This window comes from Crocuta crocuta, unplaced genomic scaffold (genome assembly GCF_008692635.1).
Source record: "Crocuta crocuta isolate KB4526 unplaced genomic scaffold, BGI_CrCroc_1.0 scaffold38, whole genome shotgun sequence".
NCBI classification, from domain to species: Eukaryota; Metazoa; Chordata; class Mammalia; order Carnivora; family Hyaenidae; genus Crocuta; species Crocuta crocuta.
Genome location: NW_027532605.1, coordinates 1,033,984 through 1,056,409, shown reverse-complemented (window position 1 = coordinate 1,056,409; position 22,426 = coordinate 1,033,984). Strand labels below are relative to the sequence as shown.

General features: G+C 35.3%; 1 long non-coding RNA gene and 1 pseudogene across 2 annotated transcripts in view; both read left to right on the top strand.

The window, feature by feature from the left end:
* LOC144244899 (uncharacterized) overlaps positions 1-17,662 on the top strand; it is a 580,012-nt gene extending 562,350 nt beyond the window's left edge. The window contains exons 3-5 of one of the 2 annotated variants that reach the window (XR_013339108.1): positions 13,281-13,404; positions 15,339-15,494; positions 16,423-17,662. This is a non-coding gene — a long non-coding RNA (uncharacterized LOC144244899). Of the gene's footprint in view, positions 1-13,280; positions 13,448-15,338; positions 15,495-16,422 lie in introns of both variants that reach the window. The other variant, XR_013339107.1, reaches the window with a different exon arrangement.
* Positions 17,663-20,805: 3,143 nt separating this feature from the next.
* LOC144244926 (U6 spliceosomal RNA) lies at positions 20,806-20,905 on the top strand (annotated as a pseudogene).
* The last annotated feature ends 1,521 nt before the right edge of the window (positions 20,906-22,426 follow it).

The following is a 22,426-nucleotide window of genomic DNA, read 5'->3' as shown; positions in this document are numbered from 1 at the left end:
GTTTTTTTTTTTTTTTTTTTTTTTTTTTTTTTTTTTGCTGAGTCTCTGTCTGGCTTGGGAATCAAAGTGATGCTGGCTTCATAGAATAAATCTGGAAGTTATCCTTCCACTTCTATTTTTTGGAACAGATTGAGAAGGATAGGTATTAACTCTGTTTTAAATGTCTGGGAGAATTCCCCATGGAAGCCATCTGGTCCATGACTCTTATTTGTTGGGAGATTTTTGATAACTGATTCAATTACTTCACTAGTTATATTTCTGTTCAAATTTTCTATTTCTTCCCCTTTGAGTTTTGGTAGTGTGTGAGTGTTTAGGAATTTGTCCGTTTCTTCCAGTTTGTTGGCATATAATTTTCCGTAGTGTTCCCTGATAATATGTTGTATTTATGAGGGATTGGTTATAATAAATCCATTTTCATTTGTGATTTTATCTATTTGGGCCCTCTTTCTTTTTGAGAAGCCTGGCTAGAGGTTTATCAATTTTGTTTATATTTCCTAAAAACCAACCCTTGGTTTCATTGATCTTTTCTACTGTTTTGTTTTTGATTCTATATTGTTTATTTCTGATCTTTATTATTTATCTTCTGCTGGGTTTGGGATTTCTTTGCTGTTCTGCTTCTAGTTCCTTTAGGTGTGCTGTTAGATTTTGTATTTGTGATTTTTTTCTAGTTTCTTGAGATAGGTCTAGATTGCAATGTATTTTCCTTTCAGGACTGCCTTTGGGGCATCCCAAGGGGTTTGGATTGTTGTATTTTAATTTTCAACTGTTTCCATACTTTTTAAAAATTTCTTCTCTAATTGCCAGGTTAACCCACTCATTCTTTAGTAGGATGTTTTTAACCCCTATGCTTTAGGAGGTTTTCCAGACTTTTCCCTGTGGTTGATTTCAAGTTTCATAGCATTGTGATCTGAAGGCATGCATGATAAGATCTCAATTCTCTTATATTTATTGAGGGCTGCTTTATGACCCAGTATATTCATTTTTATTATGGTATAATTAACATGCAATGTGACACTAGTCTCAGGTGTTCTTTTTTTTAATATAATTTATTGTCANTTTTTTCTAGTTTCTTGAGATAGGTCTAGATTGCAATGTATTTTCCTTTCAGGACTGCCTTTGGGGCATCCCAAGGGGTTTGGATTGTTGTATTTTAATTTTCAACTGTTTCCATACTTTTTAAAAATTTCTTCTCTAATTGCCAGGTTAACCCACTCATTCTTTAGTAGGATGTTTTTAACCCCTATGCTTTAGGAGGTTTTCCAGACTTTTCCCTGTGGTTGATTTCAAGTTTCATAGCATTGTGATCTGAAGGCATGCATGATAAGATCTCAATTCTCTTATATTTATTGAGGGCTGCTTTATGACCCAGTATATTCATTTTTATTATGGTATAATTAACATGCAATGTGACACTAGTCTCAGGTGTTCTTTTTTTTAATATAATTTATTGTCAAATTGGTTTCCATACAAGACCCAGTACTCATCCCAACAAGGGCCATCCTCCATGCCTATCACCCATTTTCCACTCTCCCCCACCCCCCATCAACCCTCACTTTGTTGTGCCTTGCCTCCCTTCCTCTCTGTAATTTTTCCCCTTCCCCTCACCCATGTTCTTCTGTTAAGTTTCTCCTGTTCCACGTATGAGTGAAAACATACAGTATCTTTATGACCCAGTATGTGATCTGTCTTGGAGAATGTACCACATGCACTCAAGAAGAAAGTGAATTCCATAGCTTTGGGATGTAGAGTTCTAAATATATCTGTCAAGTCCATCTGGTCCAATGTGTCGTTCAGGGACATTGTTTAGTGATTCTCTGTCTAGTTGATCTATCCATTGCTATAAGTGGAGTATTAAAGCCCCCTGCAATTAGCACATCCTTATCAATAAGATTGATTATGTTTGTGATTAATTGTTTTATATATTTGGGTTCTTCCAAATTCAGTGCATAGATATTTATAATTGTTAGGTCTTCCTGATGGATAGACCATGTAATTATTAAATAATGTCCTTCTTCACCTCTTGTTACAGCCTTTACTTTAATGTCTAATTTGTGTGATATAAGTATGGCTACTCCAGGTTTCTTTTGACTTCCAGGAGCATGGCAAATAGTTCCTCATCCCCTTACTATCAGTCTGAAAGTGTCCTCAGGTCTAAAATGAGTCTCTTGTAGATGGGTCTTTTTTTTTTTTTTAATCCATTCTGATACCCTATGTCTTTTGATTGGAGTATTTATTCCTTTTATATTCAGTGTTATTACTGAAAAATATGTGTTTAGAGTCATTGTGTTATCTGTAGGTTTCATGCTTGTGTTGTTTCTGGTACTTTGTGTTTCTTGCAACATTTCCCTCATGGAGTCTCTCTTAGGATCTCTTGTAGAGCTGATTTAGTGGTGATGAATTCCTTCAATTTTTGTTTGGGAAAACCTTTATCCAGTCAGCCTGCCATTCAGAATAGAGGAAGAGATAAAGGATTCTTGACTGCATATTTTTCCTGTTCATCACATTGAAGATTTCCTGCAATTCCTTGCTGGCCTGCCAAGTTTCAGTAGATAGGTCTGCTATTACTCTTACGTGTCTACCTGTGTATGTTAAGGCCTGTTTATCCCTAGCTGCTTTCAGAATTCTCTCTTTCTCCTTGTATTTTGCCAGTTTCACTATGATATGTCATGCAGAAGATCGATTCAAGTTACATCTGGGGTGGGGGGTTCTCTGTGCCTCTTGGATTTCAATGTTTGTTTCCTTCCCCAGGATAAGGAAGTTCCCAGCTATGATTTGTTCAAGTACCCCTCAGCCCATTTCTCTACTTCTAGAATTCCTGTGATACGGATATTGTTCCATTTGATTGCATCACTCAGTTCTTGAATTCTCCTTTAGTGCTCTTAGATCAATTTATCACTCTTTTTCTTGCCATCCTCATTTTCCATAATCTTATCTTCTAATTCACCTGATCGTCCCTCTGCCTCTTCAAGCCACACTATGGCCACCTCCATTTTATTTTGCACCTAACTTATAGCATTTTTTAATTCATCATGACTATTTTTAAGATCCTTGATCTCTGTACCAATGGAGTCTCTGCTCTCTTCTATGCTTTTTTTTTCCAAGCCTAGTGATTAATTTATGACTATTATTCTAAATTATTGTTCAGTTATGTTGCTTATGTCTGTTCTGATCAATTCTTTAGCTGTCACTTATCTCTGGAATTTATTTTGAGGAGAGTTTTTCTGTTTTGTCATTTTGGCTAGTTTTCTGTCCCTTGTAAGTTTTAAAAGGTTGTTATGTGCTCTGCACCTATGAGTATTGCTGTATTAAAGGGGGCTCATACACTGTCCAGAGCCTGGCCGTTCAAGAGGTGTTCTTTTGGAGAGTGTTACTTGCTCTCTGTTGTTGTGACTTTGGTTATTTTATTTCCCTATTCATAGTGATGTTTTGGATCCTCCACCAGGTTTGCTTTGGATTATTCCTTAAAGTAAACCTGGAAAGGAAAACAAACAGGAAACAAAAACATGCAAACGCACAAACAAAACAAGCAAACAGACAAAAACAAAACAAAAGACAATCTAAAAGCATAAAGCCAGGGAAACTAGCTACAAGTAAAGAACAGGGTAGAGGTGGTGCTGATGGAAGTGCATATACAAAGAGAAATGACAGGGCCAGAGAGAAAGAGAAGAACATTGTCCAGGCAGAGAGACTAAAATGCTTAATCCTGAGAGAAAGGTGAATAAGGAAGGAGGCAAGGAAAAAGACATGAAGATAAAGTTACCCAGAGAGACTATATGGCCTGATTATTCCAGAGATATAAAGAAAAATAAAGATGGAGATGTAGGAACATGCATTCAAGAGAATGGATTGAATGTGTCTGTTTAAACAAACCAATAACCAGAGTAACCAGCCTAGAGGAGGGAAGAGAAAAGGGAGTATATCTAAATAACAAGAATTGAGCTACAGTTAATCCAGGCAATGCCACAGTGCTGGTCTGGAGGAGGAGAACAAATGGTTCACAGCATCTATCCAGCTCTAGGAGATACGCCCACAGATGGACCGCTGAGGCCCCGCCTTGGTGGTTGTGAGGAGAAAAATAGTGACCCGTAGTATCTTCTTCATGGACGAGGCACCCCAAATCACTCCTTTGGATCTGTCCCCATTGTGCCACAGGCACAGACTAGGCGGGCTGTCTCCACTGTGTCCTAGGTCACATGCTTAGCTGGGTTTTAAACTCCCACTCTGTGCACGTTAATGTGGCCACCCGACATGTGCTCCGAAAGCTGTGCTGTGGTACTTTAGTGGAGGGTGTAGGACATCGGATTCTCCTGCTGCCAACTGCACCCCTGACCTGGCCCCAAACCTTCGAGGAGACTCACCTCTTCCCCAGGTGTGCGAACAGGGCAGACAGCCCCAGTCCGAAGAAACCCTGCAGTTAGAGATGGGATGTTGGGATTATTTTCCTTCCAGGTCCGAGGTTTATCTCTTGTCCAGATACAGACCTATGCTACCCCAGTCCCTCTTTCTCTTCGCTTTGTCTCTCTCCTCTGTGCCCATGTGGCCCATTTTCTCTCTCCCAGTTTGCAACCATGCATCTATGGGGCTGCCTGATTTTCCCATTTTCTTCCAAATAACTTTATTTCCTTTCCTCCCAGACTCTTGGGGTTCAGAATCCTTTGGCTTCAGTCCTTCTTTGAGAGACACAGGAAGTATGGATACGCCTACTTCTCCACCATGTTGGCCCTTCCTTTCTCTCCCATAACTTATTTTTTAACTTGAATGTGTATCTCTTAATCTTCTTCACTCATCCCCCACAACTCTCTTTGGCAGCAGCCAGTAGGATTTTTATGAATCCGTTTTTTCTATAGCTGTCTCTTTTTTACATTCCATATGAAGTGAAATCACATAGCATTTGTTGTTCACAGTCTGACTTATTTCACTTATCATAACATCCTTTAGGTCCATCTTTGTTGCTGTGAATGGCAAGATTTCATTCATTTTATGTCTGAATAATATTCCATTGTGTATATATACCACAACCTCTTTATCCACTCATCCATCACTTAACCCTTAGGTTGTTTTCATATCTCAGCTATTGTAAATACTAGGATAGTAAACATAGGGTGCATATATCTTTCTGATGTAGCGTTTTCATTTTCTTCTAATAAATACCTAGCAGCAGAATTACCAGATTATATGGTACTTCTATTTCTAATATTTTGAGGAACAACCATACTGTTTTCCAGAGTGGCTGTACCAGTTTACATTCTCACATAGTGCATAAGGATTCCCTGTTCCTCATATCCTCTTTAACAATTCTAAATTTGTGGTTTTTTTTATTCCCATTCTATCTGCTAAGAGGTAATATCTCACACTGGTTCTAATTTGCATTTCCCTGATGATTAGTGATGTTGCTCATCTTTTCATGTGTCTCTTGATTATGTGCACATTTTCTTTGGAAAAATGTCTCTTCAGGTCCTCTGCCCATTAAAAAAAAATAAGATTATTTCTCTGGTACTAAATTATATGAATTTTTGATGTATTTTAGATATTAATCCCTTACTTGATATATCATTTACAAATATTTTCTTCCATTCAGTAGGTTGTCTTCCCATTTTGTTGGTTTACTTCACTGTGCAAAAACCTTTTTAGTTTGATGTAGTCCCAATTTTTAAAATTTTGCTTTTGTTTCCCTTGCCTGAGCTGACAGATCTAGAAATACTGCTAAGGTTGATGTCCAAAAAATTACTGCTTATGTTTTCTTTTAGGAGTATTATAGTTTCAGGTCTCATATTCAGGTCTTTAACTCACTTGGGGTTTACTTTTGTGTATGATGTTAAGAAAATTATTTCTTTTTTTTTTTCCCCATATAGCTGTTCAGCTTTCCCAGCACCATTTGTTGAAGACTTTTCTTTCCCTTTGTATACACTTGCCTCCTTTGTCATAGGTTAAGTAACCATGTGTACATGGGTTTATTTCTGAGTTCTCAAGTTTGTTCTATTGATCACTCTGACTGTTTTGGCACAGTACCATAATATTTTGATAAGTGCAGTTTTGTAATATACCTTGAAAGCTTCTTGTGATACTTCCAGCTTTCTTCTTTATTCTCAGGAATGCTTTGTTTTGTTCTAGCACTGTAGAACAAAAACAAACAAAGAAAACACAAAAGAACAAAAAATACAACACTAAGGATATTTTGACAGGGAATGTATTGACCTGGTACATTTCTTTGGGTATTATTCTTCCAGTATTCTTCCAGTCCATGAACATGGATATCTTTCCATTTACTTGTGTGACCTTTGATATTTTCATCAGTGTCTTAGGGATTTTCTGAGTACAGGCCTTTCACTTCTTTGGCTAAATTTATTCCTAGGTATTTGACTCTCTTTGATGGTATTGCTTCATTTCCCTTTGTGCTATTTTATTATTAGTTTATAGAAACACAGTGGAGTTTATTCATATGCAACTTTACTGAATTCACTTACTACTTCTAATAGTTTTTTGGTAGAGTACTTAGAGCTTTCTATGTATTACATTATATCATCTGCAAAAAGTGACAGTTTTTTTCTTCATTTTTAGCAAGTTAGTTGATTTTCATTTCTTTTTCTTATCTGGTTCCTGTGACTAGGATATCCAGGACTATGCTGAATAAAAGTGGAGAGTGGATATCCTTGTTTCTGATTTTGCAGAAAAAGCTCTGTTTTTCATACTTAATTTTTATTATGTTGAAGTATATTCCCTTTAAGCCTATTCTGTTGAGAGTTTTTATTATGAACAGACATAATATTTTTTTAAATACCTTTTTTCTTCATTTACTGAGATGTGTACTTTGTTAACATGGTATATGACATCGATTTGTTAATATTGAATGATCCTTGCATCCTTGGAATAGTTTTCACTTGATTCTGGTAAGTGTGCCTTTGAATATAGGTTTGGATTTGATTTGCTAATATTATGTTGAGGATTTTGCATCTATATTCATCAGGGTCATTGGTTTGTAATTTTGTTTTTTGTTTAGAGTCTGTTGAGTTTTTGTATCTGAGTAATGCTGGCCTCTTAAAATGAATTTCAAACATTCTTTCATCTGCTTTTTGGAATAATTTGAGAAAGATGAATATTAACTCTTCCTTTAAGTATTTTGTAGAATTTACAGGTGAAGCAGTCTGGCCCTGGCCCTTTCTTTGTTGAGAAAATTTTTGATTACTGATTTAATTTTGTTCCTTGTAATCAGTCTGTTCATACATTCTATTTCTTCTTGATTCCATTTCAGAAAATACATTTGTAGGAATTTATCCTTTTCTCCTAGGTTGTCCAATTTTTTGGCATTTAATTTTTATAGTATTCTTTTATAATCCTTTTTTATTTCTAGTGTCAGTTGTAACATTTCATTTCTAATTTTGAGTCTTTTTTTTCTTGATTAGTCTGGCTGAAGGTTTATCAATATTGTTTGATTTCAAAGCACCAGCTCTATTTCTAATGTGACCTTTATTATTTTCTTTCTTGGACTAATTTTGGCTTTGTCCTTTTTCTGTTTTGACCTTTAGGTGGAAGGTCAGAATTTTTATTTAAGATTTCTCTGTCTCTCAGATATGCCTGTGGCACTATAAATTGCCCTCTTAGAATTTTTTTCACTGTGTTCCCCAAAGATTTTGGACTCTTGTGTTTGGATTTTAATTTGTCTTCAGGTAGTTATTGATTTCCTCTTTGATTTCAAAAATTGACCAATTGGTTGTTTAGTATCATATTATTTTCCTTCCATGAGTTTGTTTTTATAACTCTTTTCCTATAATTGATTTTAGTTTCTTAAAGTTTTAGGATTTTTTTTGTAGCCTAACATGTGATTCATCCTGTATATTGTTTCACGAGCACTTTAAAAGAATATATATTCTGGTTTTGAGTTCTGTATATATCTGCTAAATCCACCTGGTCTAATATGTCATTCAAAGCTACTGTTTCCTTATTGAATATTTTTTGTCTGGATGATCTTTCTATTGATATAATTTTGTATTAAAGTAAATATTACTATATTAATATCAATATCTCCCTTCATATTAATTAGTATTTGCTTTATATTTTAGGTACTTCTAAATACTTAAATATGTAGGTATTTAGTTATCTGGATATATAGATATTTAAAATTGTTATACCCTCTTATGGGATTGACCCCTTTAATCATTATGTAATAACCTTTCTTTCGTCTCTTGTTAGAGTGTTTTAAAATCTGTTTTGTCTGACTTAATTATGGCTATACTTGTGGGTGTTTTAGTTTTGCCTCCATTTGCACCTAATATCATTTTTTTCTATCCCTTCACTTCCAGTCTGTATGTGTCTGTAGGTCTGAAGGTAAGTCTCTTATAAGCAGCATATAGATGGGTTTGGTTTTATAAACTATTCATTCACCCTATATCTGCTCACTGGCACATTTAGTCCATTTACATTTGAAATCATTATTGATAGATATGTTCTTATTCCCTTTTTGTTAATTTTCTTATTTTTGTAGTTATTTTCTTTTTTTTCTCTCTTCCCTATAGTTTAATAATTTCCTTCTCTTTTGGGTGTGTTAAAGGTTTTGTTTTATAGTTACCAAGGAATTCATATACAATATCTAATGTTTCTCCAGTTTATATTAAGTTGATCACAAGTTCAAATACATTCAAAGAGTTCTAAAGTTTTCCTTTGTCCTCTAAGTTTACTGATGTTATAGTAACATCTTTTTATTTTGGATATCCCTAATTATATTTAATTGATTTTACTACTTTTGTATTTTAACATCCATAGCTTTTTCTTCCTGTTGTAGTGGTGAAGAATCCCTTTACCTCTTGTTTATCTGGGAATCTCTATCTCTCATTCAATTATGAATAATAATCTTGCCAGGTAGAATAGCCTTGCTTGAAAGTTTTTAAACAGATCACACCATTCTCTTCTGGCCTGCAATGTTTCTGTTCACAAATAAGCCTTATGGAATTTCCCTTATATGTAATTGTTTTTAAAATACTTTCTTTATCCTTAATCTTTGTCATTTTAATTGGGTCATTGTGTAGACAGCCTTAGGTTCATCTTGAGGTTCTCAGTGCTTAGAGGATCTAGATGTCTGTTTAGTTCCCTCAGTTAGGGAACTTTTCAGCTATTATTTCTTAAAATAGGTTTTCTGACCCCATGTCTCTATCTCCTTATTCTAGGACTCCTATAATTGGAATGATGTTGGCATTGAGGTCTCTTAACCTATCCTCATTTTATTTATTATTTATTTTGGTATTCAGCTTGTTTGCTTTCCATTACCCTGGCTTGGAGATTACTCAGTTATTCTTCTGCATCTTCTAATCTGTTAATTTCAATTGTTGTATTCTTAAGCTCTGGTATAATGTTTTGTTTGTTTGTTTCTTTGTTGAAGTTTTCACTGGGTATATCCACTCTTTTCTCAAGTTTAGTAAGTAGCTTTATGACCATTACCTTGAACTCTTTATTTAACACATTGCTTATCTCTGTTTCACTTCATTATTTTACTGTTGTTCTATCTTATTCTTAAATATAGGATTTATTCTTCTGTCTCCTCATTTTGTCTAACTTTCTGTTTCAAGGTGTAGATGAGTCAGCTATGTCTCCTAGTTTGAAAAATTAACCTTGCATAGAAGAGGTACTGTGCTGAGGCTCCTGCGTGGCTCACTTGGTTAAGCGTCCAATTCTTGGTTTCAGCTCAGGTCATGATCTTGCGGTTTCATGTGTTCAAGCCCTGCATCAGGCTTTGTGCTGGCAGTGTGGAACCTGCTTGGTATTCTCTCTCTTTCCCTGTCTCTTCCCTACTCATGCTGTCTCTGCATCTCTCAAAATAAGTAAGTAAACTTAAAAAAAAAGAAAAGAAGAGGAGGAGGAGGTTCGGTGCTGTCCTATAGCGTTATTGTCCCTGACTGCACATTGTTGGGTATAAGTGGCCCTTACCTTACTGCAGCTGGCTGCAATGACCTGTTTCACTTGCTGTGGGCACAATGGTGTGTAGGTCATTCTCCCAGTGTGGCCAGCTGAGAGGCTCAGATGCAGCCTCTTTAGACTTGCTGATGGGTGGTGCTAGCATTCAGCCTACCTGACTGCACTTAGCTTCTGGGACAGCTGTGGATACACTGCTGTGCAGGGCTTGCTCAGTGCATGGTGTATAAGGTTAGGTTTCTCCTCCCCAGGGCAGGAGCTTCTTTGGAGGGGTACCTGTCAGAGTGGGTGGATGGATTGGGTGAAGCAAGTCTACAGGGAAACATTGTAGCATTGCTCATGTGCTAGCAGAGTAGATAGAGAGTGCTAGCACTGGCTCCCACAAATGTCCAGCTATCTAGGCCAGGGACAGACAAGAAAAAGGGTGCTCACCAGCTCCTCTGGTTCCAGAGAAAAATTGTAAATCCCTGCCCCTTTTGCACACATCCTAAAATTAGTCATTAAATCTTCTTTACATATATTTTAGGCTCCTTTAAAACTGTTTCTTTTATGCCTCATCTCAGACTGATTTATTTGGTGCACACCAAATAATGGTCCTTTAAGGGTAGGAACTCAGTTTTCTATTGCCCTCTGGCTCTACCAAAGCTAAGCCCGACTGATTTTCAATGCCAGGCATTATGAGGATTCACCTTGTCAGTGTGAGATCTTAGAGGCAAGGGTGCCTGGTGTGGGGTCTGATCCCCTTGTTCTTCCATGCTTGTGTTGTCCCTCCCATTGCAGTTAGTGTCATCAGGAGTTTGGTGCCTGATATTTCTTTATCTTTCCTACCTTTTTTGATGTAGCCTTCTCTCTCGAATTAGTTGTGGAAGATCTATTCTGCCAGTCTCCGGTTGTTTGTAGGGAAAGTTGGAATGCATAGTTGTCAGGGTGTTCATAGATGAGGTGAGCTTAGGATCCTCCTATTCTGCCATCTCCCCAGCAAACAGAAAATTCTTCTTTTTCTAAGTTAAAGAATATGTCATTGTATTTATATACCATATTTTGCTTATCCATCATCCATTCATGTTCTGTACTAGATCTGTTGAATCAAGTTGTTTTATTGTGTTGTATAAGTCTGGTATTGCCTTAGTGTATCTTCTGTGTGGCTGTTCTATCCATTACTGAGAGTGGGTTATGAAAGCCCCCAACTACTGTCTATTTCTTCTTCCAATTCTATTGATTTATTGCACATATTTTGATGGTTAGTAGATGTGTAAATGTTTCTAATTTTGATATCTTCTAACTGTATTAAAATTTATATAATCTCATAAAAACTTCAATATAAAATCTATTTTGTCTGATATTAGTATACCCACCTCTCATCTCTTTGGTATTATGTGTATGGAATATCCTTTAACTTTTGACCAATTTGTGCCTGTGTATCTAAGTCTCAGAGATAACACAGTGTTTGAAGAATTTAATCCATTTATATTTAAACTAATTACTGATAAGGAGAAACTTATTTGCCATTGTGCTATTTGGTTTCTATGTGCTTTATAGCTCCCCCCCCTTATTTCCTGTGCCATCTTTTGTGTTTGCCTGAGTTTTAAAAATAGTGGAATGCCTGCTAGAAATTTACCCAAGGGCTATAGGAGTGCTGATGCATAGGAGTACATGTACCCCAATGTTCATAGTAGCACTCTCAACAATAGCCAAAACATGGAAAGAGCCTAAGTGTCCATCAACGGACAAATGGATCAAGAAGATGTGGTTTATCTATACCATGGGATACTACATGGCAATGAGAAACAATGAAATCTGGCCATGTGTAGCAACGTGGATGGACCTTGAGGGTGTTATGCTGAGTGAAATAAGTCAGGCAGAGAAGGACAAATACCATATGTTTGCATGTATTGGAGGATTAGGAGGAACTTAACAGAGGACCATGGGGGTGAAGAAGGGGGGAAATGGTGAGGGAAAGGGAGAGAGGCAAACCATGAGAGACTCTTCAATGCTGAGAACAAACTGAGGACTCATGGGTGTGGGGTGGAGGGGGGAGATGGGCATGGAGGAGGGCACTTGTGGGGATGAGCACTGGGTGTTATATGGAAACCAACTTGACAATAAACTATTTGTAAAAAAAAAAATAAAAATAGTGAAATGCTTGGACTTGTGAAGAAGATAGTGGAATAGGTGGAATAAGTGCTTTATAGATTTTTTGTTCCATATTTCCTGCATAAGTCTCTTTTTTAGTTTAGTTTGATTGATTTTTAAAAAAATAGTGAAATGTTTAGAATTCTGGAGAAGATAATGGAATAAGCTTAACTTGTCACAGGGATACAACTAGACAACACACAGAACAGTATAAGTAAACTAGAAAAATGCCCTCCAAACTGGTAGAACAGACTCTCACATCAAAGAGGATAGAAAGGGCAGAAATACTGTTGTGAGCCTAATGGAACCGCCAGACTGTTACAATTGTAGGAGGAGCAACACCAGTGGTTGTCTGCCTCGTTATCTAAACTTTTGAAATCAGTGTCAGCAATCAGAAGAGCACATCTCTCTGATATTTGGTGGACAGGGTCCTTTTTACCCTCCTTGGCTCCATCAAACTGCGTGGAAGCTGTATCAAAAATATGTACATGGCTATCTGATGTGGCTGCTACTGTTCAAAAAGTGGAAACTGACCAAAATTAACCATAATTTACTGTTCAAGTCTCCAATAGACTCCAAAGTTCCAAAATAATAGTTAGATTCTTCCAGAGCATTTGTTGAGTAGGTGAGGAGATAGAATCAGGATTCTGCCTACTCCAGCATTGTACCATAATCCTCTCTCATTCTATCATCCTTCTCAAACTCTAAGAAAGTATATGTTGGCATGCATGACGATATCCCATAAAATTCCTTAGTCTTTATTCATTTTTCACCCTGAATCTCAGACTGTGGAATTTCAATTGTCCAATTTTCATGTTCCCTGATTCTTTTTTATATTTTCTCAAATTTGACGTTGAACCTATATGATAAATGTTTTATTTACACTATTGTATCTCTCATTTCCATGATTTCTATTTAGTTTCTTTTATCATTTGTCTTTATTGATATTCTCTGCTGATTCATACTTCATTTTTTTCTGAGATATTTTTTGTTCTTTGATTGGACAATACTTTCCTGTTTCTTTTTATGCCTGGTATTTTTGTTGCTGTTATTGGTATTTGGGGCTTCACTTATCTGTTTAGTGAGATTATTTTGCAAAGTCTATGTTTTTTGTTAGGCGTAGTCACTGAAACCTTTGTCTAGTTCTATCAGCAGTCAGTGAACTCACAGCGATTTCCTTGAATTCCTGGAATCAATAATCAATGAAAATAATAAAGGTATTCTTTATCTTTAAACTCTCTCAATAGATGCTGTGTGAGAATCCACTTGTGACTCAGGGGATTGAGACAATAACTTACCTCTTTTCCAGTTGGCCAGAGAGATCAAAACAACCAAACACAACTTTTGGATGGCAAAGTCCTTATTTCCTAGGTTGGTAATAGTAAACCACACCAAAATTCACCAAAATGTACAGGTAACTTTTTTACAAAGCAATGCCCTTGATGCTGCAAGTATTTGGCTAGTATTGAAATATGGATAAGGGTTGATTTTGATATTTCTTACAAACTCAAAAGATATTTTCTTAGAAAGACTGATTATTGGAGCTTCCTACTCTATCATCTTCATTTTCCTACTAATTCATATTTTAGAAGATTTTAAATATTGTAGCTTGGTAGAAATTATACAGTCATCTCCTTTGATGCTGGGAAGGATAGATTTCCTTTCAAAACTTTGGAATAAAATTGAATTAGCAACAAAAGTTTTTGCATAAGAATTTATATTGATGAGTTTTACAGGCTGATGGCTAGGGCCAAAATGGCATGGAATATCAAAATAGATCAAAACTATAAAGCAAAGTGTTTTCTTTCCTCTCATATATATATGTCTGGATGTACTTTCTAAATTGGGTGTGTGTCTGGAAGAGATGTAATAATGAGGAAACTAAGGAATATTTCCAACTTAAGCTGGCAAAGTAAGGAAAACAGGATGTATAAGAAAGTATAATAATTCAAAACTTAAATTAATTCAATTCAAGTAAGAAACTAAAATAATAGGTGAACATGAGGTCTTTAGACTCTTGGGAGATGTTTTGCAATCGTATATGTAAATATTGGGAAAAAGATCTAATTAAGAGTATAGTCAAACTTGTTTTGTATAAACAACATGTTATTCAAACTTCAAGCTAATAAGCACAAAAATATATTGCCCTTGACTGTGGCCAAACATTTTAGCCTAATTTTCTTTTACATGAAACAAAGTATTTTTTTTTTTTTTTTGCTTAGCCTGACTGTTACTGTTTTAATATTATGCTTCTATATGAATGTTCATTTTTTCTTAAATAACAAATTTTGCAAATTTTGTTTATTATCTTAAACTTGGATTTTACAATCCTTCAACAAGCCACATTCAAAAGGTCTTAAGATACAGTTAATAGTACCTGTGTTTTCTGGTATTTGTGTTTATCCCTTATCCCAGAAATAGGAATTGCCTTCTGTTCAGGGAGTCTGGGCCCTATTAAGGAGACATATTGTAAAAACCTAAATTCCTGGCACAGAGACCCCAAACTTAGACATCTATTTTGTTCAATCCCCATATGCAAAGTCTGAATGAATAGAATAAAACCAGATGCTTTGTTCTAATCATTGTTTTTGATAGCCAAGTGAAAAAACTAATGCTTTCCTAATATTCAGTTTCTTTCTGTTATTTATTTTCTATCCTGTCTATCTTTTCATCAGTGGACCTTGGGCATATCATCAAATACCAAAAATAATCCTGATGAATAAGGAAAGTTATTCTGATAATTATAATTGAAATATTTACCCACTGACTTCAATGTTGACCATGTAAATCTATGAATGCTTCGTGTTAGTGCTAGAACTATAATAACCAAATTATAAGATTCAATTTAAAGCAAAACCAAAGAAACTTTTCACAGAAATAATCTGCAATTTTGGAATTGGGAAACATCCCATACTGACTCTGGACTGATATAAAGTGTAAGCTAATACTACTATAGCTAATTCTCAGCCACTATTAGAAAAAAATATCCTACTTCACCCATCGTTTCCTAATAAAATAAATGATTAAAAAAGCATAAGGTATATTAGTAAATGTCATTATAAAACCATTTCTAAAATAAATAGCACAAGCATGAAACCACTATCAAAGGAAATAACTAATAGGCATTTATTATTGGATGAATTATGTCCTCATTGCCAAAACTATACAAATTGTAAACTTACTTGTCATAATAGATAATATTTGGATAATAAAGTTAATAAAGGCAAAGCCAATAAAGTTAAATGGAATCATTAGAGTGGACTCTAATCCAATATGATTGTTGTCTTTTTTTTTTTTTTATAAAGGAGGAAATTTGGACACAGAGAGATACTTGTGACAAAACACAGGAAGAAAATGGTCATCGAGAAAGCCAAGAAGTATGACCCATCTTTCCTTCATAGTTCCTCAGATGGAACCAGTCCTGCAAATATCTTGATTTCGGATTTCTAGCTTCCAGAATTGTGAGACATTAACTTCTATTTTTTTAAGAAACCAGTTTGTGGAAATTTGATATGACAACCCTAATAAACTAGTACAGCATTATAGAGAATAATGTAGAATTTTAAAGTCTACAGAATTCAAGGGTAAAAATTTTTATTCAAATTAATATAAAGAGTAAATAATGCTATCACATTCATAGAAACAAATTTACATTGCTATTAGTTTTATAAAATTGCTCCATGTTGGTGTTGTTTTATCCAAAGACAGTAATTTCCAAATTTGCCTAACCAGATACAAACTCTCCCTCCCATCAAAATTAGCCAAGATGATCCAGGTATATTGCTTTTTATTTGGTGATTCATTATTTCCCTAGGTTTTATCCATATATTTATATACATATAATATTTTAATGTTGAAGTAAATAAAACTACCTTAATTTTAATTAAGTCTAAGTTTGTATCCCTTACTCCCTTGAACAACTTATGTTGCGGGGGGCAGTTGTTGGGTGTGCTTTAAGATATGTCTAACATCCACACTCTGCTGTTTTCTGGCCCTACGCCTGTAGACAAAATTCAAAATATTTCTTTGCCTCAGCTGCCTCATGTGTAAAACAGAGTTATTAAAAGTACCCACTTTCAGGGTGCCTGAGTGGCTCAGTCAGTTAAGCATCCATCTCTTGATCTGGGATCAGGTCATGATTTCACAGCTCTGGGATCAAACACCACAAAGAAATTCTCTCTCTGCTGCTCCCCTGCTGAGCCACATGCTCGTTCTCTCAATATAAATTTTAAAATAGTACCTATTTTTAGGGATGTGATGATTAACTAATTTGACACGTGGAAAGAAAACAACAGTATCCAATAAGACACGTTGTGTTATAGGAGAGATTCTTGTTATAATCATTCACTCAAATTAATTAAATATTTGATTTTTTTTCTTTTTTTTTAGAGACAGAGCATGCAAGTGAGGATGAAGGGCAGAGGGAGAGGACAGAATGTCATGCAAGCTCTACACTCAGTCCGGAGATCAAAGCAGGTCTCCGTCTCACAATCCTGGGATCGTGACCTGAGCCAAAATCGAGAGTCAATTGCTCAACTGAGCAACCCAGTCACCCCAATTATTTGATTTTTTACACTGGGCCAGACATAAAAATAAATATGTCTACATGTTTTCCTTAACTTTAATATATATGTGTGTGTGTATACATACATATGTATGAATCATATAGATGATAAAAAAAACTCACACTTCATTTGTATCTTCTTTTTTGAGGGCCACTCTTCTTGCCTTACACTCACGAGCAAGTATTCCACTGTTTAAAATTCATCTCATTGTCCTTTAAAATTATTTAGTGTGCGTATGTTTTTCTAATTATGTAATGGTATTACCATACCATATATCAAACTAAGACTCTTCTCTACCCACTCAACATTGATATTTTTGTGATCCATGTAAGTTGCTATGTGTGCATCTAAACTGTTACTTTCAACTCCTCCTTAGTGGTACCTATGCCCCAAGTTGTGGACATCCATCCAAATTGCTACCACAAATTATTCTAAGGTGAGTATTAGCATACAATGCAAGAATTTCTCTGGGATAGATCAACAAGTAGAATTACTGGGCCACAGGGATTGTCTGCATTTTAACTAAATTGTGTCGGACTGCTTTCCTGAATGCTTGTGTCAGTTTACACTAGCTGCACGATAAGGTTTTTATCTCCCCACAATCTTGGCACTACTTGACATTTTTCATATTCTAAATTTTTGTTAATCTAGTAATTATGAAGTGCTGTCTCATTCGTGCTTGATTTGCATTGCCCTGATTACTGATGAGTTTTGAACATGTTTTCAGCCTGTGGTGCCTGGGTGGCTCCGTCAGTAAAGCATCTGACTCTTGATTTTGGCTCAGGTAAATTTGTGGTTTGAGCCCCACATCAGGCTCCGTGCTAACAGTGCAGAGTCTGTTTGGGATTCTCTCTCTCTCTCTCCATCCTACCCCCATTTCAAAATAAATAAACTTAATACAAACCTTAAATGCACATTGGCCTTTTGGATTTTCTATTGTAATATTACCATTCATATATTTTTTTATTCTTTCTTATTATTTAGTTTGCTGAGCTGCTATAACAAAAAACCACAGAGTGGCTGGTTTAAACCAGAAAATTAAGTTGCTTACAGTTCTCTTAGATCAAGGGGTTGCCAGGTTTGGTTCCTTCTGAGGCCTCATTTGTTGGCTTGCACAGGGTGTCTTCTGACTGTGTCTTCACATGGTCTTCCCTTTGTGTATGTTTGTGTCCTAATTTTGTCTGTAAATACCTGTAACATTGGATTATGTCTTCATTTTAACTAATCACCTCTTTAAAAGACTTATCTCCAAATATAGTCACATTCTGAGGTAATGGAGGTTAGGACCTAAACATATGAATATTGTGGGGGGAGGGGCAGAGCTCAGCCCATATTATAATTATTGGAAAATTTACTAGAAATATTTGAGGCCTGAGTAACCTGCTGCTATAAAATACTATTACCTAAGTATAGGACTACTAACTAAACCTTCACATTTATGTCATTCATTTCTTCACTTATAACTAAATGAATCATAAATCAGGTGAGAGAAATAATAGTTTTTGATGTTGATTAATAATTTCTACAAACATCTTTTTAAATGCTTATCTTCCATCTCTGGCCTTTAGTACTTAGGAAACAACTGCTTATTATATTTTAAGTCTAAAGCCACCAATTCAAGGTGAAGGCATACATTTTATATTTTCATTTAATGTTAGTAATAAGATATAACAGATCACATTACATCTCAAACTATTATTCTAGATATCACAATCAAATAAGCCAAACTTTGGTTTTAGCACAGTAAGGAAAATATGTATAGAAAACCAAAATTTCTGTCTTATAATAAGGTCTTGGTAATACAGGAATTATTTCAAAGATGACTAATATCCTATGCCTGAGGTATGTAAAATTTTAAGCGCATCTATTTTTTTTATATTCATGAATATTTATTATGTAACTTTCAACTACTAAATAAGGGCCTCTTTGTTTTTGTTAGAGTAACTGTACTAAGTAGAGAAGTTTTTTTCTGTGGACCAGTAAAGTTCCGTGTTAGTACAAATAACCCTATCCATATTTCTAACATGTACACAGAAGTGTGGTGTAGAAAATACCTATGTTTATGCCTGTGCCATTTGGTAGCGCTATTTGTCTGCAACTATTTATATGGAGAGCACATTTGTGAGGAAAAATGAATATAATATCCTTAAACATTTTCTAGATGCCATGAATTGTGATCAAAACTTGTCTTATATTGGAGTGCCTGGGTTGCTCAGTCACTTAAGAGTCCAACTCTTTATTTCAGCTCAGGTTATGATCTCATATTTTGTGAGCTTGAGCCCCACATTGGGGTCTGCACTGACAGAATGAAATCTGCTTGGGATTCTCTCTGTCTCTCCTCAAAATAAATAAATAAATAAACCTAAAAAACTATGTTATTTATTCTTTTTAACAATTCTATAAGGTGGGTAATATTATCTATTTAAAATTAGTAATGTAAGGCACAGAGAGGTAATGCTGCTTATCCCAGAAAAGAAATACTTACTTTTTCCTCCTAGGGTTTGAAGCTCAAAGTGGAGTTAATCCATCCAAATAACTTCTAGATGCTGCTGTACCATGTAAGTGACAGAGGTTGTCACTCATGACATTATAAGATAAAAGCTATACAAACTGAAAGTCAATAATTTTTTTTAGTATTCATCATGGAAAAATGACTGGAGAGCAAATCATCATTCTGAAATCTGGAGAGACATGTACTTTCAGAAAGATAAAGCAACTGATATCTGCTTACCTGGGACAGAAGCCACTGGAACTATAAAGTAAGAGGAACAGGGGTGCCTGGCTGGTTAAGTTGGTTAATCATGTGACTTCAGCTCAAGTCATGGTCCTGTGGTTTCTTGTGGTTTCACTTTGCACTAAAAGCACAGAGCCTGCTTCTGATCCTCTCTTTCCCTTTTTTGTCCCTCCTCTGTTTTCTTTCTTGCAAAAAAAAAAATAAACATTTAAAAATAAATAAATTGGAAATAACATAAATGCTTATTTTGATGCATTTCTAAAGCTGAGTATGGACTTGGATGAGTAACGACTTCTGGGGAACCCTACATTTTTATAATCTTTACTTCTAGGACCACCACCAAATTCTCAAAGTGAGAATCTGAGAAAGATTCCTTGTTTTCTTGCAAGGGGGATGAGGGACACAGACTCCTTCCAATCAATAAATGCATAGGAAATCTCCAGAGCCAAGAGGGGAGACAAAAATAAGGAGTTCAATGAATGCTTAATCTCTGGTACCTATGACAAACACTAAAGACAGCCAAATAATTAGTCAAAATAATATAGCTCTTCACATTAAAGGCCTATAGACAGTTTCTATTCCTTGATACAACATGTTTGGCTTTCCTAAAGGCAAGAAAAGAACTGAAGAGACAAAGAAGTCATCAGAACTAGTCTAGGATATAACACAGATATAAATTATAAGACAGGAAGTTTAATGTAACTATAATTAATATGTTAAAATAGCATGCAAGGGCAGATAGGTTACATAAATTCTAAGATAGAAACTCTAAGAATCAAAAGTAAATGCTGAAAAAAAACAACACTGACACAAATGACAAATACTTTTGATGGTCCTATAGGTATACTTGAAATGTCCAAGGAAATAATGAGTGAATCTGACCATAGAACAATGAAACTTTCCAAATTGAAATAAACAAAAATGATAATGAAAGAGAATATCCTATAACAACTGTTAAAAAGTGCAACACATCAGAATGAAAAGAATAAATATTTGAAATATTAGCTTAGAACTTTCCAAAACAGATGACAAACATCAAACCACAGAGGAGGGGGCTCAAAGAATGTCAACATTAAACACCAGCAAAAATTAAACATATATATGAAAATTATATTGGCAATGCAGAAACCTAAAGAGAAACAGAAAATCCTAAAAAAAAAAAAAAGAAAAAAAAAGGCCAGGGTAAGGGAAAACACAATGAAGCAACAAGACTTACAGAGTAGTGCTTGCTTCAGAAGTACCTATACTAGGGGCGCCTGGGTGGCTTAGTCGGTTGAGCGTCCGACTTTTGCTTAGGTCATGATCTCGCGGTTCGTGGGTTCGAGCCCCGCATCGGGCTCTGTGCTGACTGCCAGCTCGGAGCCTGGAGCCTATTTCAGAGTCTGTACCCCCCTCTCTCTCTGACCCTCCCCTGCTCATGCTGTCTCTCTCTCTCTCTCTCTCTCCTAGAGGTAAATAAAAATATTTAAAAAAATATTTTAGAAGTATATATACTAAAATTTGAACAATACAGAGATTATCATGACCCCTGCAAAGGGATGACATGCAAATCATTGAAGTATTTCATATATTTCATCCACAGATTAAAAAAAGAATATCACATTACTTTTCATAAACATCACCAGCAAAAAGGAAGAGTAAAATATTTAAAATGTTAACAATAACAATAAAAATAACACAACACACCAACCTAGAATTCTATAGTCAGGGAAATGATTCTTCAAATTTAAAAATGAAAAAAGACTTTCTAAAGCAAACAAAAATAGAAGAGAAATTTGTATCTACATTAAGAAAAGAGAAACTTTAGGGAATAAAGGTAAAGAACAAATCAAGATATATTTTGTTTATTTCAACACAGTACTGGAAGTCCTAGCCACACCCATCAGACAAGAAAAATAACTGACAGGCATCCAGATGGGAAAGGAAGAAGTAAAACTTTCACTATTTGTAGGTGACACGATACTTATCTAGAAAATTCTAAAGACTCCACCCAAAAATTCCTAAAACTGGTAAGTGAATTAAGTAAGGTGGCAGGATACAAAACAATTATATAGAAATCTGTTACATTTCTATATACAAACAATGAAGAGGCAGAAATTGATTTTAAGAAAACAATTCCATTAATATTTTCACCAAAATAATAAAATATTTAGGAATTAAATTAACAAAGGAGGTTAAAGAACTGTATACTGAAAACTGTAAAACACTGATGAAAAAAATTGAAGATGACACAAATGGGAAGATAGCCCATGCTCATGGGTTATGAGAACAAATATTGTTAAAATGTTTGTACTTCCCAAACCAATGTATAGATTTAATTCAATCACTATCAAAATACCAAAAATATTTCACACAGAACAAAAAATAACCCTAAAATTTGTATGGAACCAGAAAAGAACCCAAACAGCAAAAGCAATAAGCAATAATAAAAAAAGAACAAAACTGTTAAGTATCAAAATCCCAGGTTTCAAGATATATTACAAAATTGTAATAAAACAGTATTTACTCACACACACACACACACACACACACACACACACACGACCCCAGGGATCAATGGAACAGAATAAAGAGGCCAGAAATAAATCCATGATTATATAGTCAATTTTTTTTTAAAAATTTTTTTTAATGTTTTATTTATTTCTAGGAGAGAGAGAGAGCGTGAGCAGGGGAGGGTCAGAGAGAGAGGGAGTCACAGACTGAAACAGGCTCCAGGCTCTGAGCTGGCAGTCAGCACAGAGCCCCCTGCGGGGCTCGAACCCACAAACCGCGAGATCATGACCTAAGCGAAAGTTGGACACTTAACCGACTAAGCCACCCAGGCGCCCCTATAGTCAATTAATTTTTAACAAAGGAGTCAAGAATATGCAATGCAAAAAAGATAGTCTTTTCAACAAATGGTTTATGATATTGGTTTCCTCAATGCAAAAGAAAGAATTATACTGGACCACTTTCTTACACCATACACAAAATAAACTCAAAATGATTAAGGTTCTAAATGTGAGATCTGAAACCATAACAATCCTAAAAGAGAGCATAGGCAGTAATTCCTCTGATGCAGGCCTTGGCAATATTTTTCTAGATAGGTCTCCTG